The following is a 21,737-nucleotide window of genomic DNA, read 5'->3' as shown; positions in this document are numbered from 1 at the left end:
TAAATACATTTTCAGCATCTCCAACAAAATGCGGTTAACGCAAGAAATAACCATGTACTTCTGTTTATATGTCTATTAAAGCAAATGTAGTTTGTAAAATATAAATATTGAAACTACAATGCTTTCATCACCTCGCTTATTTTATCCTACAATGCTTTCATCGCAATGGACTTTCATGTATTTGTTGATGATAACAATATACTTACATTTTCTTTTCTTTTTCATGCATTGTATATATTAAAATCCACCCATTTTTAACATTATACTTTCCTTGGACCGTGTTTAGCACGGGCCTCAAACATTTCTAGTACATATATATATATATATATATATATATATATATATATATATATATAACCCTTTTATTCTCATGCCTCCTAAATCCCATTTACACTGTCCAAAGATTGACACGATACCTACCTCTCGAAGCGACTCCATGGATACCAACGTCCATTCAGACCGCCTCATTTTCCATCGTGTCGTATCTATTAATAAGCGACGTAGGTTCAGTTTTTTTTCATCACATATCCTTTTCCATTTTCAATTCCTCAAATAGGGGTTAGATTTGACGTGAAGGTGTGTTCGCTGAAGACGTACCTGAATCGCATTCCACTTAACGGGTGTGTGGTTTATTTTATCGGCGCACCTGTTCATCATCATTTGCGTGAACAATTGTCTTCTTTCATACCCCTACTTGTAGATTTTTATAATCGACTGGCTTTATGCCCTCATCCCCCATCATCCTTTGCTTTTACACACACCCATATCCTGCTTATCCTGCTTATCCTGCTTACGAGTTTTGTGAAGTTGTCGATCAAAAGGAAACAGTACTTCACGTTCATCACTGCCTTGATTATTAAAAGGTTAAAATCTATTCCAAGTTGTCCCTTTTTCTCCAATCTTGCGAATTCGATCTGATTTTAGAGGTTTCTGTTCGGGGTTTTAAGGACTTCATCATTATTCTCGTTAATTCCCATTTTCCCTTGTCGGTTATCTTGTTCCCCTATGATTCTCTGTTTCTTCATCTATCACAGAAGAAGGCACAAAGTGCAATATGAGGAAAGCATGTGAGGCTAATTCGGGATTCATAGGGGTTTCGAAGGTACTTATCTTTATATATTCTTAATATTTTTCTTCTTTGTTCCACCGATGCCTCCCCTTTATGTATTATTATAAAAGAACAACTGATCGATGATGATGGAAGTGAAGATGTTTGGATGCTTTTTGACCACTCCTGGCTTTCTCAATACACCATCATTACACCACCGTGTCACAAATGATAAAGGTATGCACCACCGTTCTTCCTCTTTATGTCAATTTCATGTTTCATTGTGAATAATTTCTTGTTGAATCTGTTGAAATTTCTTCTTTCGATTTCTGGTAAGACTATTTTTGTTTCTTTAAAATCTTAATTAGTTTTTTTTAAATAAAGTTGAAGGAGTAAAGGAGTTGATTTCAAATTTTGTTGAAAATTCATTGCTCATGGCTACATTAGAATCTCGTGTTTTTAGTGATATGTTTTAACCTTAAACACATCTACAAGTTTGGTTTTAATAGAACTTGGTGGTACAGAAGCTTGTTGAGATCTTCAAGATGAGGCAACAAGTATCTCAACAATAATCATGTCATTCAACATGGCTTGTAGTGCCTCACTAATGAAGATGATAAGGTTTGGATTTTCTTTGTCAATCTTAGGTTCAATTTGATCAAAGTGTTCTTAATTGGAATTGGTGCATGCTTTTAAGACATCAATTAATTCATTTGGTTTATTGGTTTCACAAAGTTCTTTGTGTGAAACCATTATGAAGTGTAGTCTCGAAGCATAATTATTTTATGCACATAAGCTGTTTGTTTAAAAGCTTGAAAAAGAAGTTAGACCCACTATTGCAGTTAAGGCATTATTTACATTTATAACATTGGTATTCTCTTATTTAATGACACTATTTTATGATTTCAGGGCTAACACGTGCTTTTAGGGCATTTCCTCTTCAAATTGTGCCAATTAGTCATCGCTACAGATGAACAGAATCCATGTAATAATACTTTCTACTAGACCTTGTGTTATCAATCTTGATAGTATAAATTCATGATTCATGTGAGTATATATTGACTCATTAGAAAAACATAAGAGAAAATTGGTTATGTAATCATAAACCAAAAGATTGAGATATATTTTTCTTTTACTGATTAAAAAGAGATTATTATTATTTTTTTAATTTGTATCTTATTTCCCATATTGTTATTATTTTAATTTATTTCTCTTATATACTTTAAGGTGTTTTACAATTTTTTAATGCCAAATTTTCTCTTTAAGTTTTTTACATATCATAGTTTTGTAATGCAACAACAATAAAAGGTTGGCCTTTGCTTTTCTGTAACAAATTGCATACCAAAGTTGTGATGAATAAACTTGGTATTATAGCTTGTACAATTCTAAATCGAACAAAACATATTTTCAAATTTATTATTTTCTTATTCTTTTTATCATGATTCTTGACGAGCAAAGATGATTCAAACATGATCCATGAAACAAAGATTAGAGGTTCTGAATTTTTATTTCAAAATAGCTTTTCAATCTTCCACTAGGCTATCTGATTATGAGTAAATATCCATTATGAATCATATTGTCGGATTTAACACTAACTCATTCTAAAATTAGCGGGATGCCATCGCTGAGACCTTATTTAAAATGATGAATAAGACACCAAGATTGATTGAAATCGGCCTATCTGAATAGGCCTTGATAGATTTCCACAATGCGAAAAATTCATATAAGGAAATAACAATACTTTCAGTTATATGTTAATTATAACAATGTACTTTCATTTTCTTTTTCTTATTCATGCATTGTACATTGAAAATACATCCGTTTATAGCACTATATTTTTACTTTTTTGGTTATTATCATAATATACTTTAGCCAACTGTAATACCAATGCACTTACATTTGTTTACCCATAATAGCATTGTTCTTACATTTTTTTCGATAAATTAATTTTAAAAACAATGAATGAAAGTTCATTGCTATTTGTTGCATTTAGCCTTATGAGAAATATTCAAGAAAGAACATTACGATGTGTTTGTTTGAGTATGGTTGTCAGTGTAATCTTATGGTTTTTGCAAGAAATACCAAAAATACCCTTCACGGGTCGTGCTTAGCACGGGCCTCAAACTTTTCTAGTGTATATATATATATATATATATATATATATATATATATATATATATATATATATATATATATATATATAGAGGGAAAAGTGAATATACCCCAAAGGTATATAAGATTAGGAACCTAATACTTTCATTAATGATTTCATTTTCTGAAAAAAGATAATGCAATTTCCTTAAAAATACGTTGGTGGTTTTTTATATCCTTAATTTTCTGAAAACGCAATCCCTATCTTCCTTGATCTTCGATTGCTTCTTGCTTCCGTGATCATTGTTTTTTTTTAAAAAACGCAGATTGATTGATATCCTGGTTCTGCTTCTACGAACTGGATTTCACAGAAATCAAAGAAAAAAGGTTCAAGAAATCGGTTTTTCTCACACTTCTTATTCAATAAATCTGATTTCACGTAATTCACTGAAAATCTTTCTTGATCTTCGATTTGCTTCTTGCTTCGGTGATCGTTGTTAAAAAAAACGCAGATTCATATCCTGCTTCTACGAACCGGATTTCACAGAATTCATAGAAAAAGAAGGTTCAAGAAATCGGTTTTTGTCACACTTGTTATTCAAGAAATCTGATTTCATGTAATTCACTGAAAAAGGAGGTTGTAGTAATAGAATTTCACACAATTCTGTAAGTCTTCCTTTTTATGCGTATTTTGCATATGAATTCATGATTTTGGACAATATTAGCCTTTTTCATAGCAACTAGATGCTTCGAATTTAGGCATGTTTAAAATGGTCAATTCTGCATCATCTAATTGACGAAGCTTCAAAAGGGCTTCAGCTGTGCATGCAAATAGCTAAAAAGTTTGATAAACATAAAATTCATTTCCTTAATGGCTTCGTCGCATTCTTTGACTCCTTCGGTCAACCTTTTCAACCCATCAATGCGGTTGCATGATTGCAGGGACAGGCTGCATTCGCCGGCGATTGAGCTATTGCTAGATAGTAAAAAGTAAAAGCATCTAAAAAGTGTCAATTTTTCTCTTTAAAAAGGGTGAATTCAAAAACATGAAACTGGGACCACTGCCCATCAAAAGCAACCTATGTTTGCTTTGGAGCACCTCGATATGTTTGATAATTTTTCATTCTTCAAAATGTCAATACTGGAACTAGTCGGAATTCAAAGAAGTAGAAAATAATGGAAGGGAACGATGAAAAATAAGGAAATAATTAAGCAAAAGAATGAAATCATTTAACAAAAGAATGAAATCATTTAACAAAACTACATAGTTTTAACGATTGGGTACACAAACTTAGGTACCTATAAGGGTATATTCACTTTATATATATATATATATATATATATATATATATATATATATATATATATATATATATATATATATATCTTGTAATTCCATGTACTGATACACGATTGAAATCAATACAAAAGAGCAACTTCTTCTCTTTATATTCCTTCTAAAAAAATTGTTAACCTAAAGCCCTTGATATACTTTGTAAGCCCATACGTGTGAAACCCATTTCTACAATCGTGAAGACGTGAAACACGTTACATTTACAAATCTTGTGTAGAGACTGAGCAATTGTAAAGTTGTGATACTCGTTACAAACCTTGAAGCAGACTCATTATTGAAGAAACGATGTGAAGAATCGACTGAAAACTTCTTCGCCACAAGCAATTTTAAGTAACAGGTATGTGTAGGGGCTTCTCTCTATCCGATTTATTCGTCTTTGTCAAATCCCAAATCCATGCATATGAAGTCTTTGATGAAATGCCCGAATAAAATCCCCTTTTGATAAAAGTATTTTTCAAGCTTTAAGAATGGAGTGGGCTTTTCAAGAAAATCGTTATGGAAAGAATTATATGGCTAAAGTATCTATATGGACCAAATAAGTGCAGGAAACAAATTAGTGTACAAGATTTGGGATGGTTGTAGTTGATATTTGACACATAAGCGTACAAAGCACAAATGCACCAAAAGACCAAAAAAAATCATAACCTGCATCACGTTGGGTTTTAGCTCTTAAAATAGACTTGTTTTTATCATTTCTTAGTCTTATGAGATTCCATAGATGGTTTTGCATTATGTTTTACGTACGACAGTATCTTGATCAAATTTATGAAAGTGCTTCTTTGGTTATCCTTAAGGAATATGCAACAGTCTAGGTTTAATTTAGCATGGAATGGAATGGAATCAAGAATAGAATGGACTAAGGAACTTGTAATTGAATGATTGAATGATCTAAAGGTTTACAAAAGAATCTACCATTTCAAGAAGGTAGTTTTCTAAACAAAAAATCCTTTTTGAAATGTAGGAATGGTCAAGACAAGTAGTGATGATGCATCATCATCAAGCAGGAAGAGGTTCAAGAATTTTAACCATAATGGCGTGGCATCTTGGTCGGATGTTAACCAGGATTTGCTTTTTTTAATTGTGATGAAACTGGGATTTGTTGATTTTCTTGCGTTCGGCAGAGTTTGCAAGTCATGGAGGTCACTTGCAGTCTCTTACAAGAACACGTTTATGGCATCCAAACCACCCATGGAGATATCTATCTATATATCTACTGTTGCTGCCTACAGGACATTGAAGGAACAAAGTTCAAAACCATAATTCCCCATTATGTTGGCAGGACCTGTGTTGATTTAACTTGTGGTTACCTGATAAAGAAACCCGCGACTTCTGGCTTGTGAATCCTATCACAAGGCATCAACTTCATTTCCCTGATTGCCCCATATATGTAGGTGTTGATGAAGTAAGTATTAGGGTTAGGGGTATCCTTGTCTTTTCACCTTCAATATCTGAGTGGGTGTTTGTTGTGTTACGTAGAAAAATATTATCATATGGGACAGACCATGGAAAAATATTGTTTTATATATCGGGTAAACAAGGATGGAATCATGTCTCCTCGACTCTCCCCATCATTGATTTACATGTTTGCAAGGGGAAGATATATACCCTACACTCTGATTATTCTTTAGGTGAACTCAGACTCAATGTGAAGCAGAAGCACAAATCGATGTTACTTGAGACCAAGATTTTTCAGAAGATAGATTTGTGGGAACCAAAGCTTGTAAGTTCGGGTGAAAAGCTTTACGTGATAGATCGGTATACTGTATACCTGGAAAAGATTCTAGAACTAGATTTTGGGGAAATGCTGAAAAGACAACAATACGAGAATATGCTTTCTTTATTAGCCGGTATAGTTATTCTTTTGCTATTAAACCGGAGTCATGGGTTTGCCCTCAGACACGATGCAAGAGCTATATTTACCTTCTTGCCTCTAGTAAAACTCCACACAACAGGTTCAGTCAACGATGGATGTGGTACTTCCCCCATGATTGTTTGAATGTTAATCTCATAGATGATCAGTGATGAGTTCTTATCTTTGTTTTGATCATGGACTATATATAGACTTCCTATGTTTAGAACAACTATTGGTGTATCTTTGCAACCTAATTATTTAAACAGTTTGGTTGTCACTCGCCTTTTTACTTAAGGTGGGCACTCTTAATCTTATCTTTGTTTTCTATTTTGGGTTTGATTGTTATGTAGTCTAAAGTCTGGGGACAATTTGTTCCATTTCTCACGATTTCAGTCTATTAAGAATGAATCAGTACACTAGCAACATGTGTATGATGTCAATGATCAAGTTTAAAAAATGGCACATCTTAATCATAATAACATTTGGAAAACTGTAGTTCTCCTTCTCCCACATGCGTTAAACTTTGTTGCTGTAAATGGGTAGAGTTGAGAGTTAAAAGGCAAGACTATTGGAAACTCCATGATGATTAATAAGAGACATTTTCCCTAATTGGTTCAAAAAAATTTGTTTGTATTAGGAACAAATAGCCAACTGTTTGGGAAAACAGTCTGCATCAGTTTACATGATCAAGATTAAAAATCAAGATTTTAGAACACGAAAGTGGGAAGTTTAATTGTGAATGTGAAATGTAAGATTTGTACGTACCTTGGCTCTATTAAGATGGGCTGTTTCTGTTTCTTGTCTGAGGATGCTATTTTGATGTTTTTCACCTTATAAAGAGCAAGACAGATTTTGTTGTTAAGATTAAGACAAACAATGAAGAATATTTTTTTTCTTCCTTGTAGTTATCGGTTAGTGATGGCTACGTTAATTACCTCTATTTCTTCTGTATCTGAATCGGAGGAAGACATATTGGAGCAAGAATTGTTGTCGGGTTCTGAATCCGAATAGTCTTGATTTGGGGAGGGTTTTGACGTTGTTGAAGATGATATTTGGTTAGTGAGAAGTCTGGGAGAGACTCTTTCAGGGAAGAAAGATGGAATTATGCAATTTTTAATCACAAACTATCTAATTTATTTCATTTTTTTCTTTTATTAAATTTAAATTATCATTTTTAATAAATCTTAATTTATCATTTTGATAATAATCTCATATTTGTTAATGGAAAAAACTCAAAACCAAAACAAAAGTTTTTTTTTTCCGTAAATCATATTTGATATTATTATCTACACCAACAAACTAAGTCTCCTATTCTCTAAGACAATTCAAATATTCCCCCACTAGGTGTAAAACCCGTGTATTACACGGGTTATTAAACAAAATATTAAATATTAAAATGTAACATTAACTATTTTTTTAAATAAAATTTTGAAATAAGGAATTAAAAAAACCTATTAATTATAATTACTATGACATTTATTACATTTAATATTTTACATATATAAATATAGAAGTATTATGTGACTTTTTAATTTAAAATTTGAAAAAACCTAGAAATTTACATTTGGATATTATTTATTTCAAAAATATAATTAAATGATAAGTTTCAAAACTCATAAGATTGATACATGACAAAATTAATCTTCATTTATTATAGTTGATTTTTATTTTGTCCCTACTAATGATGTAACACAATTATCAATAACCAATTAATAGATTTGTACTCTCATCCATGTCAGTATAACGGAAACACTTCTGCATCATATCAATTGGAATTATTTCTTTTCCCCATGGACACAACACATACTTGGAAGGTATATCTTTTATCTTGTAGTATTTCATGCACAAAAAAGTATGCTTGCATAGTATACCTATGTGCTGAAATAACTTGCACTGTGTGACATCCCTATTTTCACGGCCAGAAAAGACCGATTTTGTTTATGTTTTTATAAAAATCAGAGTACTCCTTTTAAAAAAAATGTTGCAGAATTTGTTCCCAGTAAAACATGATAAATACGTTATCAAAACATTTCCGAAGAAATGTATTTTTTTATTCATTTAACATTTTGGGATATCATCGTCAATATATAAACATAAGCATAAACAGAACTTACATTTATTTACACTAGTGATCTACATCTCTTTTTAAATCTCTCAGTGTACAGTAGCTTCGTATCGATACCTGTGATACAAATAAGCTTGAGTGGGTCAGGTTGGGAAACCTGGTGAGTACATAGGGTTTTCAACCCACAATAATATAATTATTATATTTAACATCAAACAAACAACCCAATTACCCATCCCCGTTATCTTCTTTAATATTCCCTAAGGAATTATCTTAAGGGTCATCTCCTATATCATATTTACCTCTCATCTCTTTACATCACATTTCCTTATATGCTCGTTCCTAAGGCATGAATACGTAGTTACAACATCTCCTGAACTCGTAATTCATAGTAAGGGTTAGAGTATCATCACATGAATACGCAGTCACAACATCACCTGGACTCGTAATTCATCACCTACAGGTTATAAGTCTGCTGGTGTTTCCACGGGTTGTCTAGAATAGTCTGTGGTCGCCATCTATACTCTGGTAGATGACTACATCTCCATATTGCCGGACAAGGTTTTGGTATCTTTCTGTGACATCCCCATTTTCACGGCCAGAAAAGACCGATTTTGTTTATGCTTTATAAAAATCAGAGTACCTCTTTTAATGAAAATGTTGCGGAATTTGTTCCCAGAAAACATGATAAATACGTTATCAAAGCATTTCCGAAGAAATGTATTTTTATCCATTTTAAAACATTTGGGATGTCATCGTCAATACAGAAACATAAGCATAAACAGAACTTACATTCATTATCACTAGTGATTTATATCTCCTTAATCTCTCAGTGTAATGTAACTTCATATCGACACCTGTGATACAAATAAACTGAGTGGTTCAGGTTGGGAAACTTGGTGAGTACATAGGGTTTTCAACCCACAATAATATAATTATTAAGTTTAAACATCAAACAATCAATCCAATTACCCATCCCCATTATCTTCTTTACTCTTAAGGATCTACCCTAAGAATTCGCTATTCCTCGTTCATTCATTCCTAAGGATCATCCTAAGGAATGGGCACGAAATCCATCGTTGTCAGGGTTTACTCTACAGGCACTAAGTCGCATAGTCGCCATGACATAGGCACTAAGTCTCATAGTCGCCAGGGTTTATACAACAGGCACTACGTCGCATAGTCGCCAGGGTTTATACAACAGGCACTACGTCGCATAGTCGCCAGGGTTTAGGCACTAAGTCTCATAGTCGCCATAGTTATCTCGTTTATCGACAATATCGTTTCCGAGAATCCACTCGCAATACGTGTCAATGGGTTTTTAGAGTACAGCTGATGAAAACACAGTTCAAATACACCTACAGGTTGCGAGCCTGATAGTGTTCCACTGGACTGTCTAGAATAGTCCGTAGTTGTCATCCATACTCTGCTAGATGACGGGGCCAACACTTGGGTAAAAGGCTTCTCTCATGGTTCACCTCTCACCCTTATCTCGTGGACTATATCACCTCTCATCATTTTGTTATTGTCACACAGCAACTATTTCATCTACCCATGTTTTACCCAACACATTTTGTAGATATAAAACACATATACACTTTAAATCATTTAAAACATGTATAAAAATCTTTTACCCAGCATAGACGGCAAGTATACAGACAATATGCACACGTAGCATGTAATTTATATTAAATACTTCATATCTATGTGTAAGATGAAAGGGACTATGCACTCACCTGGTAAGGTGGTGACTCGGTACTCGGACAGCACTTCGTTATCTTAAAACAATTTTCCCTTGACAAAACCTAGTATCAATACCACTAGAGTTTAGTCCGACGTTAACCGCGACTAATTAATAGTCAAGCTATTATTACTATTATATAAGCGTTAAGTAACACTCTTATATAACTCATAATAATAGCCTAAATACTTATTATAAGTTCCTAATAACGTTACTATATTAAAACATAGGCTATACTAAAGATAGGGTAGGTATAGCTCACTTACAGCGGGTTTCCTTGGAAACTAGGCTCCGCCGGAGCAGAGTTTCTGAGCCGGAGGCTCTTCTTTTCGGAGCCGTCAGGCGCTCCGGGGCTACCGCCTCGTGCTAGGGGGTTCCGTAGGCTTTTCGGGGGGTTTTAGGGCTTAGAGAGAGAGTATAGAGAGAGGAATGAAGGGTTAAGGTGTGAGGAATGAAGGAGAGGGGAGTTTCTATTTATAGGAGGCTGGAGGAAGGTTCACGTCATGAATTTTTGATATTCACGGCGTGAGCCAGGCTCGCTACAGCTAGCCACAGCCTGGTGCTGACACGTGGCATCGCATACAGGGTGGAAATCAGCCGATTTTCAAAAATTCATAACTTTCGCATACGAGCTCCGTTTTCGACGTTCTTTTTTTTTTCACGCGTAGGTAAAAACAAGATGTACAACTTTCATTTAGACTCCGTCGGCTAATTCTCGACCGATTTTAAATTTAACAGTACGAGGAAATTAGACTGTTAAATGACCGCGAAGAATTCGTAACTCCTTCATACGGACTCCGTTTTCATCTGTCTTTTTACCGTTGAGTTCCTATTAATGAGATCTTCAACTATCATTTAGGTCGCGTAGGCCAAAAACCGCTCGAACTAAAATTCGAGTTTCGGGTCGTGCACTGCTAAGCCAAATCTTAGAAAATTCATAACTTCCTCATACGAAGTCATATTTGGGCGTTCTTTTTATGGATGTTCTCGGTTTAACATATTCTTCGACTATCGTTTATATTACTAAGGCCAAAAAGTCTTCTATCGTAAATTTACTATTTACGCTTCTCGGTGTCATGCCGGTTCTGTCGCGAAACTTCGACGGGCCGTAACTTCTTCGTTATAACTCGGATTTCGGCGTTCTTTATATGTACGAAACCCTTGAGACATATTCTACAACTTGGTTAAGATTATTTATTCTAAATAATCTTTTGTCGAAAAGTCATTTTCGACCCCTATTATCTCTAAATTGACTAGCCCGGATCTACGGGCGTTACAATTATCCCCCCTTAGGATGATTACGTCCCGGAATCATCAACGAAACAGGGCAGTATAATGACTCCACACGTTATCCCGTCATCCTAGGTAATAATCGTAACTTCTTTGTTCCTTCGAATGAGTATTTAACTCTTGGACTCTTTGACTGCAGGCGGTGCTCGATCTTGCACTTGCTCCCTGTCTCACGTTAGACTTCAAATTATGACCTTCAAGTCACAATCTCAATCCTCACTGGATACGAACTTAAAATAAGTTCTTTTATGACTACAATGGAATGATGTGTCATATTCTAATGACCTATCATCGTATGTTGCAACGCTTAGACTCAGGTCTCTTAGAGTCTTCCAGAACATATTATACCTTTCTTCATGTTCTAATGTGATAATCACATCTCAAAAGGTGGCATTTCTAGCTACAAGCAACTATCGCGATACCTCTATTGACCGCCTTGATTATCTTCTATTTCAATCTTCCGGCTTAAGTCAGATGCTACATCAAACTTGGTTCTCTGAACCATGTAACATACTCATCGTAGTCGGACTCAATTTTATATGACCACTAGGGTCGGAATAACAATCATCTTCTTAGTCATTACCGAAACGATGGTAACGACATATTTGAGTAAAACGGTATCGATTACTAGCTTCTTGGTAACCTTGTGACTTTCCCTGATCCAAGTGCGAGTCTTGTGCTTCCGGTAGTATATGCCTCTACTACCATTCAAACCTACTCATACTCGTCCCAAGTATTGTCTCGCAGTTCTCCAAGTCATTATCACACAAACAGTTTTAACACATACAAATGTGTGCAAACAATCATATAATTTTCCCTAGACTTTACTAGGACTTCTTCCATGCGTATCTTCAATCATCAATTCTGGTTCAACATGGTTGGTGATGGAAATGTCAGATGATGGGATAACTTCATGGATTATACCAAAAATCTTTCTTTCTGCTAATCGAAAGTGTACTTCTCCCGTACTAGACGTATTATTTCTTAGACGCGTTCTAAAGGCAAGATATCACTCTTACGATATCTTCCGATAGGTACCACTCAATATCGTAAACCTTCTCATTTCCTCCATTTATTCAATTCGCTACGAGTCTTTACCAAGACGTTATGTTCACGGAAGCATGCGTTCAGAGTATCGAGACGAGAATATAGATAGAGAAGATTTAGACGCGTATTCCTCCTTATTACTCCAAAAAGTTATATGCCAAATCTAATATCGTAATTAAACGTTTAGAAACCTAAGCACATAAAATTTCCATATATGGTCGGCAACAGACCATAGATCCGATCAAACGATAGCATAAAGCATCACAAATCATTTAGCACATAAAAGCATGTTAGACATTTTCCCTAAATAACCTAGTGCGTGTGTCTATTCAGGTGTATTACCTAAATTTTATTAGACACACTCCTCACAATCATCGCTTAGCATTCTAAGTTTAAGTCTAGAAATAAATCCATATTCCTAGTTCTCTTAAACTAATGCTCTGATACCAAGGGTGACATCCCCATTTTCACGGCCAGAAAAGACCGATTTTGTTTATGCTTTATAAAAATCAGAGTACCTCTTTTAATGAAAATGTTGCGGAATTTGTTCCCAGAAAACATGATAAATACGTTATCAAAGCATTTCCGAAGAAATGTATTTTTATCCATTTTAAAACATTTGGGATGTCATCGTCAATACAGAAACATAAGCATAAACAGAACTTACATTCATTATCACTAGTGATTTATATCTCCTTAATCTCTCAGTGTAATGTAACTTCATATCGACACCTGTGATACAAATAAACTGAGTGGTTCAGGTTGGGAAAACTGGTGAGTACATAGGGTTTTCAACCCACAATAATATAATTATTAAGTTTAAACATCAAACAATCAATCCAATTACCCATCCCCATTATCTTCTTTACTCTTAAGGATCTACCCTAAGAATTCGTTATTCCTCGTTCATTCATTCCTAAGGATCATCCTAAGGAATGGGCACGAAATCCATCGTTGTCAGGGTTTACTCTACAGGCACTAAGTCGCATAGTCGCCAGGATATAGGCACTAAGTCTCATAGTCGCCAGGGTTTATACAACAGGCACTACGTTGCATAGTCGCCAGGGTTTATACAACAGGCACTACGTCGCATAGTCGCCATGGTTTAGGCACTAAGTCTCATAGTCGCCATAGTTATCTCGTTTATCGACAATATCATTTCCGAGAATCCACTCGCAATACGTGTCAATGGGTTTTTAGAGTACAGCTGGTGAAAACACAGTTCAAATACACCTACAGGTTGCGAGCCTGATAGTGTTCCACTGGACTGTCTAGAATAGTCTGTGGTTGTCATCCATACTCTGCTGGATGACGGGGCCAACACTTGGGTAAAAGGCTTCTCTCATGGTTCACCTCTCACCCTTATCTCGTGGACTATATCACCTCTCATCATTTTGTTATTGTCACACAACAACTATTTCATCTACCCATGTTTTACCCAACACATTTTGTAGATATAAAACACATATACAGTTTAAATCATTTAAAACATGTATAAAAATTTTTCACCCAGCATAGACGGCAAGTATACAGACAATATGCACACGTAGCATGTAATTTATATTAAATACTTCATATCTATGTGTAAGATGAAAGGGACTATGCACTCACCTGGTAAGGTGGTGACTCGGTACTCGGACAACACTTCGTTATCTCAAAACAATTTTCCCTTGACAAGACCTAGTATCAATACCACTAGAGTTTAGTCCGACGTTAACCGCGACTAATTAATAGTCAAGCTATTATTACTATTATATAAGCGTTAAGTAACACTCTTATATAACTCATAATAATAGCCAAAATACTTATTATAAGTTCCTAATAACGTTATTATATTAAAACATAGGCTATACTAAAGATAGGGTAGGTATAGCTCACTTACAGCGGGTTTCCTTGGAAACCAGGCTCCGCCGGGCAGAGTTTTTGAGCCGGAGGCTCTTCTTTTCAGAGCCGTCAGGTGCTCCGGGGCTTCCGCCTCGTGCTGGGGGGGTTCAGTAGGCTTTTCGGGGGGTTTTAGGGCTTAGAGAGAGAGTATAGAGAGAGGAATGAAGGGTTAAGGTGTGAGGAATGAAGGAGAGGGGCGTTTCTATTTATAGGAGGCTGGAGTAAGGTTCACGTCGTGAATTTTTGATATTCACGTCGTGAGCCAGGCTGGCTACAGCCAGCCACAGCCTGGTGCTGACACGTGGCATCGCACACAGGGTGGAAATCAGCCGATTTTCAAAAATTCATAACTTTCGCATACGAGCTCCGTTTTCGACGTTCTTTTTTTCCACGCGTAGGTAAAAACAAGATGTACAACTTTCATTTAGACCCCGTCGGCTAATTCTCGACCGATGTTAAATTTAACAGTACGAGGAGATTAGACAGTTAAATGACCGCGAAGAATTCATAACTCCTTCATACGGACTCCGTTTTCATCTGTCTTTTTACCGTTGAGTTCCTATTAATGAGATCTTCAACTATCATTTAGGTCGCGTAGGCCAAAAACCGCTCGCACTAAAATTCGAGTTTCGGGTCGTGCACTGCTAAGCCAAATCTTAGAAAATTCATAACTTCCTCATACGAAGTCAGATTTGGGCGTTCTTTTTATGGATATTCTCGGTTTAACATATTCTACGACTTTCGTTTAGATTACTAAGGCCAAAAAGTCTTCTATCGTAAATTTACTATTTACGCTTCTCGGTATCGTGCCGGTTCCGTCGCGAAACTTCGACGGGCCATAATTTCTTCGTTATAACTCGGATTTCAGCGTTCTTTATATGTACGAAACCCTTGAGACATATTCTACAACTTGGTTAAGATTATTTATTCTAAATAATCTTTTGTCGAAAAGTCATTTTCGACCCCTATTATCTCTAAATTGACTAGTCCGGATCTACGGGCGTTACACTTTCATCACCGATTCATCATCACCTTCCTATCATCACCTATCTCTCATCGTTTTATTTCGACATACGCACCAAATATTTCATCTACCCATGTTTTATCCCAACATATTTGTAGATATAAATATACAGTTTAAATCATTTAAAACATGTATAAAAATCTTTCATCGGCATAGACAGCAAGTATTCAGACAATTTGCACACATAGCACGTAGTTTATATTAAATGCTTCATATCTATGTGTAAGATGAAAGTAACTATGCACTCACCTGGTAAGGTGGTGACTCAGCACTCGGACAGCGCTCCGTTACTTTAAAAATCGTTTTCCCTCGACAAAACCTAGTATCAATACCACTAGGTTTAGTCTAACGTTAACCGCGACTAATTAATAGTCTAGCTATTATTACTATTATATAAGCGCGACACAATACTTTTCACCCACTATATACATACGAGGCCAGACATGGAACACCGGAGGGCAGGATCATTTTGGCATATAAGCACTTCTGAATCCAGCAACCCAAGCGACCCTCCAAATCGGAACCCCCGTACCACAACTGGTTAAAAAGATATTATAACGACACTTATATAACCCATAATAATAGCCCAAATAATTATTATAAGGTCCTATTAACATTACTATATTTAAATAAAAGCTATATTAAATATAGTTGTAGCACCCGGTTCCTGTTATGTATTTCATTCAAGTATTTTTCATAATTGGGACTAGGACTCGGCGAGTTGATGGCCCAACTCGTCGAGTCGTAGCGACTTGGACCCGGGAGTTTAATGACCTACTCGGCGAGTCGGTGCCCAGACTCGACGAGTAGGCGCTGTCTGGACAAACCCTAATCTAAGGGTATTGCACCCTATTTAAACCTCTTTATACAGCCCCCATCGTCCCTTTATGCTCCTAGAACGCTCCATTCAGAAACCCTAATCGTTTTGTGAGGTCTAAGGCTTTCTTGGTGGATTTTGGTGGCTTGTTATCATAAGGAAGAAGGAAAAGGCTTGAGGAACCAAGGGGAGACTAGAAGAGTTCGAGTTGGTGCATCATATTCAGTTCTTTGGAGGTATAAAGTCGCCACCTTGTTCCTTCTTGCATTAGATCCCCTTTTTGGTGTAGTTTAGGGCTTTTATAAGCCATTTTGGGTGACCAACCATGATTGCAAGCATGGTGGGGGTTAAGGTCTCAGATCTAGGCTCATTATAGGGCTAGAAGGCAGAAAGGAACTGGCTTTGCACCCATGGAAAGCTTAATGCAACTCTAGAGCTTCCTTTAGGAGCTTTTTGCTCATAATCCCATGCATGCACGTAAAGTTCGTAACTTTACGTGCTAAATCGATTCTAGAAGCCTAGATCTATCATTTGGACAAGTGTTGTACATTAGAAATCAAGAAATGAGACTTGGACATTCTCGACTCGGCGAGTCGTTCTTGGGACTCGGCGAGTCCACGACCTGAATTCCCTTTTCTGTTATGATTCAAAGAGACCCAGTTGAGTCTCAGGAAGGCTTTAGAGGGTCCAGGGGAGTGACCCAAACGTATTGGGATAAGCCATAGTCCTAGAATTCATAGGACTCGACGAGTTGTTCCTGGAACTCGGCGAGTCCAAGGCAATCTTCCAACTCTGAAGATGAACTCGACGAGTTGTTCATACAACTCGGCGAGTCGGATGAAGGTTCATTCGATGTTCGTATGGAAGGAGAACTCGTCGAGTCACTCCTAAACTCGACAAGTAGAGTCGTGGACAAGGACAGTTAAAAGGATAGGGACTCGACGAGTTGGCGGCCCAACTCGGCGAGTCAGGTCAACTGGAAGTTGACTTTGACTTTGATTTGGACTTGGTTAGGGGTAAAATAGTCATTTTACCCTACGAGTAGATATCAGGTTCCGACTGAGTGTTTTGTGGGGATTATAGCCGGAGGATTTCCGGAGCAGCCGCAGACAGAGATTTCCCGCGCAGGCTATCAGCAGTTACTCGTTCGAGGTGAGTTACCTTCCAGTAGAAGTGGGTCTAAGGCCACAATGTCGGCCCACTAGTAGGAGTTGTATGATAGATGATTGTCTTTGTGATAATCATCTAGGTTGCTATACTACCTGATATTTTTATGTGCTAGCATGATATGATGTTATGTGATTGTGACAGTAGGGAATAGTCCCTCATCCGGTCGATAGGGCCGAATATGTATATGTTTTTATATGCTAGTACTTATGTGGTAGTGGTAGGGGTGAAATAGTCCCCGTTATCCGGTCGACAGGACCGAAGGGGTAGGCCAGCACCCAGATATGCTAGGCAGTATCCGGTCGACAGGACCGAAGGGGTAGGCCAGCACCCAGATATGCTAGGCAGTATCCGGTCGACAGGACCGAAGGGGTAGGTCGAGCACCCAGATATGCCTGACAGTATATGTATGTTATGTGATGGTATGGTATGCGGTACGATGGGGGAACTCACTAAGCTTCGTGCTTACAGTTTACAGTTTGGTTTCAGGTACCTCTTCAGCAAGGGGAAAGGAGCCGGCGCGGTAGCGGCACATCATACACACACACGTATTGGTTTTCCGCACTTGAGATATTCTGGGATTGTACTCTGACATGTTACTATATTATGAATTGGGTTTTCAGACATGATATATTAATTTACGAAATGATATATTTTTAAGAAGTTTTCTTATGAATGTTCCTATAATCAGTTAATTAAAAATGAAATTTTTGGACTCGAAATTTGGGGTGTTACAAGTTGGTATCAGAGCCCTGGTTTGAGGGATTCGGACACACCCTCGGGGGTGTCTGGACTCAAACCGAGGGATTAAAGGATTTTTACAAGGAAATGGTTTTCTAAAAGATAAGTTAAAAGAGTTTTGGAAAAAGAACAAAGTGTGTGATGTGCGCGACCGGCCGAGCTCAAGTAAGTATTCCCCAAAGTACCCATACAAGTTATGTTATGTTTATCAGTTTCAGTAGAACAACATGCTAGCATAGGACTAAGGATCTAGGAATGATGCCTTATGTACCTGCTTTATGTGTTCGGCTTATGAGAATTACATGCTAGTATTGAGTAGACAGCAGTAGGATAGCCGTATGGGTTATGCCTGATAGTATGAGCTTAACATTGTATGCTAGTACAGTTTCCTGTTATGAGGATAGGATTGCTTGAGATCGTTCCCTTTTGTCTGAATGCTGTTTGCTTTGTGCTTTGTGGGACTCTGAGTGATGGGAGTTAGCTATTAGGTGAATACGTTAAGGTCACATGTGATCAGGGTTGGATAATCTCAGAGGACTGGGTTTGACCCTATTTCGCAACTCTTGTTTGAGTCCTAACCGTTGTAGGGATGAGTCGCTTACTCGAAGGATTATCCAGGCCTCGTTGCATGTGATTGTATTCAGATAATGGCTAAGTGGCGTTACAAAGAGGCCTTCAGCAGCTGAGGACTGGTTAGAGTGGAGTCAGGTGTGACAACCATCAAATTTCGGTCAAGTCAAAGTCAAACAAAGTCAACTAGTCAAACCGGTCAACTCCATTAACCCTTGTATGATAGGGTTTACGTTATGTAATCACTGTATACTTCGCTATTTTAATGAGAAAACATCATTTGGAAAGTTCATGTGTTTGATTTTCCTTAGCCTTAACAGTGCTAAACAATGAACCAAAGCGATAAAACACTATTGCACAATCATCGGGATTGTGTAGGACACTAAATCATGGCTTAACGGGGTCTATGGACCTTGCGTTGCGAAGCCGGACACTCAAAAAGATCACAAACGAAACCTCTCGCAATCTCATTCAAACCCTACTCAAGATTACTTGACGCTAATAGGATCGAAACTCATACACTACGATATAAATTGACGTTAATAGCAACATAGTATAGTACAACGTTATAACTATAATCAAATTAAATTATGATACCATATTAAAATCAAATCAAAGTATAATGCTCTAATTAAATTTAAAAGAATCAAACTTGAATGCTATAATTAAACTTCAAATCAAAGTAGATTGTTATAATCAAATAATAACTCATCTTTTATAAAACTCCATTTTTATAAACTTTACATTAAATTTTATAAAACTCTATTTTTATAAACTTTACATTAAATTTTATAAAACTCTTATATTAATTATGTAAAAGATGCTTGTGTTAGTGGGAAATTATGAAGACCACCAAAAGCAAAAAGATTATTCCCATGGTCTCCCACTCACACCTCCCATCCACTTTCCTTTCCTTTTTCTCCCAACACATTATTCTCTTCACCACTTAAACCTTCTCTATTCTTTCTCTCACTCTCAATCTCGAAATTTCCTCCAAGAATACTCATATTCCATCCAAGAACAATCTATTATACTCAAATCTTCATCCCTCTTGAAGCATTCATCAAGGTATGTTGTTAAAAGTTTCATATTCATACAAGAAACAAATTAAATCCACCAAAATATCTAAAACTCATTTTATGCATAAACCTGATTTTTCTCAAAATCCCATCAATAAAATAAGAAGTTCTGGAAATTTTCAGAAAATAATTTATTTTTATTGAATTACTATAATTATTGCAATAAAGTAGGGCAATAATTCACATAAAATACTTTTTGCATTCAATAAATTCTGAGAAAATTCTGGGATGACCTGTATACTGATTAAACATGATATATGAAGTTTCATGCATTTATATTACTTTTTACTATTATTTATGATTTTATTGATTAATTAATAATGAAATATATAAAAAATACTTCCCATATTCACAAATATCTGAAACTTATACACTGAGCTCTACATCATGTTATAAAACTATGGTTAATTTTACAGATTTCTTGAGAATCATTTACTATTTTTCCCGAATTTTGTGTTGTTTAATCATTAAAATATTAAATAAATACTAAAACAGTTCAGAAAAATATACAAATTTTACAGTAATTCATATTGTATGAAGTAATGATTTCCTAATAATTTCATAATTTTTCAATACTGTTTACTATTTAAAACTATTTTCCTAAGTATTTAAGCATGTAAAAATGCATTTTAATGATTGTTTCATGTAAATAATTGTTAAAATCTGTAAATAATTATAATTGGGCAAGTTATTATTTTAATAAGAAATTATTAAAATCTGGCCTAAATTGAAAATATAATTAATTATGCAAAGTAAGTAATTCAATTTAAAATTCATTTAACAAATAAATACCTTAATATTATAATCAAAATGAATTATTGTTAATTCATCTAATATAAGAATATGTGTCTAATTATTTGTATTAATACTCCATTCTCGTTTAGCAGTTCCTAAACCAAAACTATTAATTATATTAGGTTATACGCCATTTTGACCCGAATCGTCTATCGTACGACACACGCATTTCGTTTTGGGACTAATATGAGTAATCTACCCCATACTTTATAATTTTCAATACTTTTGGGGTGTATCATGTGGTTCTAATATGTTCCAACTTCATTTTATTGTTTTATCACAATTGAGACATTGTTGGGACATTTATACGTGAGTCATTAATTGTATAACTATTGTTTGTTTACGCTACATGTACTTGTAGTGCATTACCATTTTTAGTCTAATCTCCATGACTATGCCCGTATTCTTGAGGTACGTTATGGACAATAATAGCGCTATTGGGTTGACCACCCCGCCTTGGGACGCTAAGGTGATTGATCGCACGTGGTTGAGTGTGTATGATGATTAGATGCTCCATCCTATATATATATATATATATATATATATATATATATATATATATATATATATATATATATATATATATATATATATATATATATATATATATATATATATATATAGGGTGAGGACTTATTGTTGTTGTTATCATTTGTTAATCAATTTTTGATTTATAAACCGTTATCTCAAATACAATTGTTTGCCGACTTCAAAAGAAAACAAATTTCCAATTATAAAGGTTTCAACTTCACAATTTTCTCTACTAAAATTAGATTACTCACCAACTCTCGTAGTTGACCTGTTTTTACCCATGATGCAGATTTGAAGAATGAAGTTGATGAAAAATAGGTTGTGCCTTAGAAATCCACAAGACTATTTAAATTTGATGTAATAAATGTTGTTCATATTTGGATTTGTATTTGTATGTTGTGGATCTTGTTTGCATACTTAGTACTTAATTGAATCTAATCATATTATAACATAGTTGTCATGAGACTTTGAACAATATATCACGCCTCGATCGATTCCGACAAGGATCGGGGTGTGACAGATTGGTATCAGAGCCCTTGACTATAGGGAATTAGGTTAATTGCCTTGACCTAGTCTATAGCCTCTAGGGTCCTCTCGTATGCTAGTTTATAAAATGCACACACAACTGCATGCAATTCGCA

General features: G+C 35.7%; 2 long non-coding RNA genes across 3 annotated transcripts; one reads left to right on the top strand and one right to left on the bottom strand.

Moving 5' to 3' along the window:
* The first annotated feature begins 365 nt into the window (after positions 1–365).
* On the top strand, positions 366–2,208 carry LOC145123759 (uncharacterized). Its single transcript, XR_013715287.1, has 3 exons — positions 366–863; positions 1,035–1,669; positions 1,958–2,208. It is a non-coding gene; the product is annotated as an uncharacterized LOC145123759 (long non-coding RNA).
* Positions 2,209–4,934: 2,726 nt separating this feature from the next.
* LOC145126280 (uncharacterized) lies at positions 4,935–7,427 on the bottom strand. Of its 2 annotated transcripts, XR_013716382.1 has the most exons (4): positions 7,281–7,427; positions 7,111–7,175; positions 5,801–6,874; positions 5,702–5,716 (listed from the first exon to the last, which is right to left on the bottom strand). It is a non-coding gene; the product is annotated as an uncharacterized LOC145126280 (long non-coding RNA). The 2 variants fall into 2 exon arrangements; XR_013716381.1 differs by having other exon boundaries at positions 4,935–6,874.
* Between the last annotated feature and the right edge of the window lie 14,310 nt (positions 7,428–21,737).

Source organism: Lactuca virosa, chromosome 7 (genome assembly GCF_052849685.1).
Source record: "Lactuca virosa cultivar CGN04683 chromosome 7, Lactuca_virosa_CGN04683_v6, whole genome shotgun sequence".
NCBI classification, from domain to species: domain Eukaryota; kingdom Viridiplantae; phylum Streptophyta; class Magnoliopsida; order Asterales; family Asteraceae; genus Lactuca; species Lactuca virosa.
Note: the sequence above shows the minus strand (reverse complement) of the source record. Positions and strands in the feature narration are given on the sequence as shown.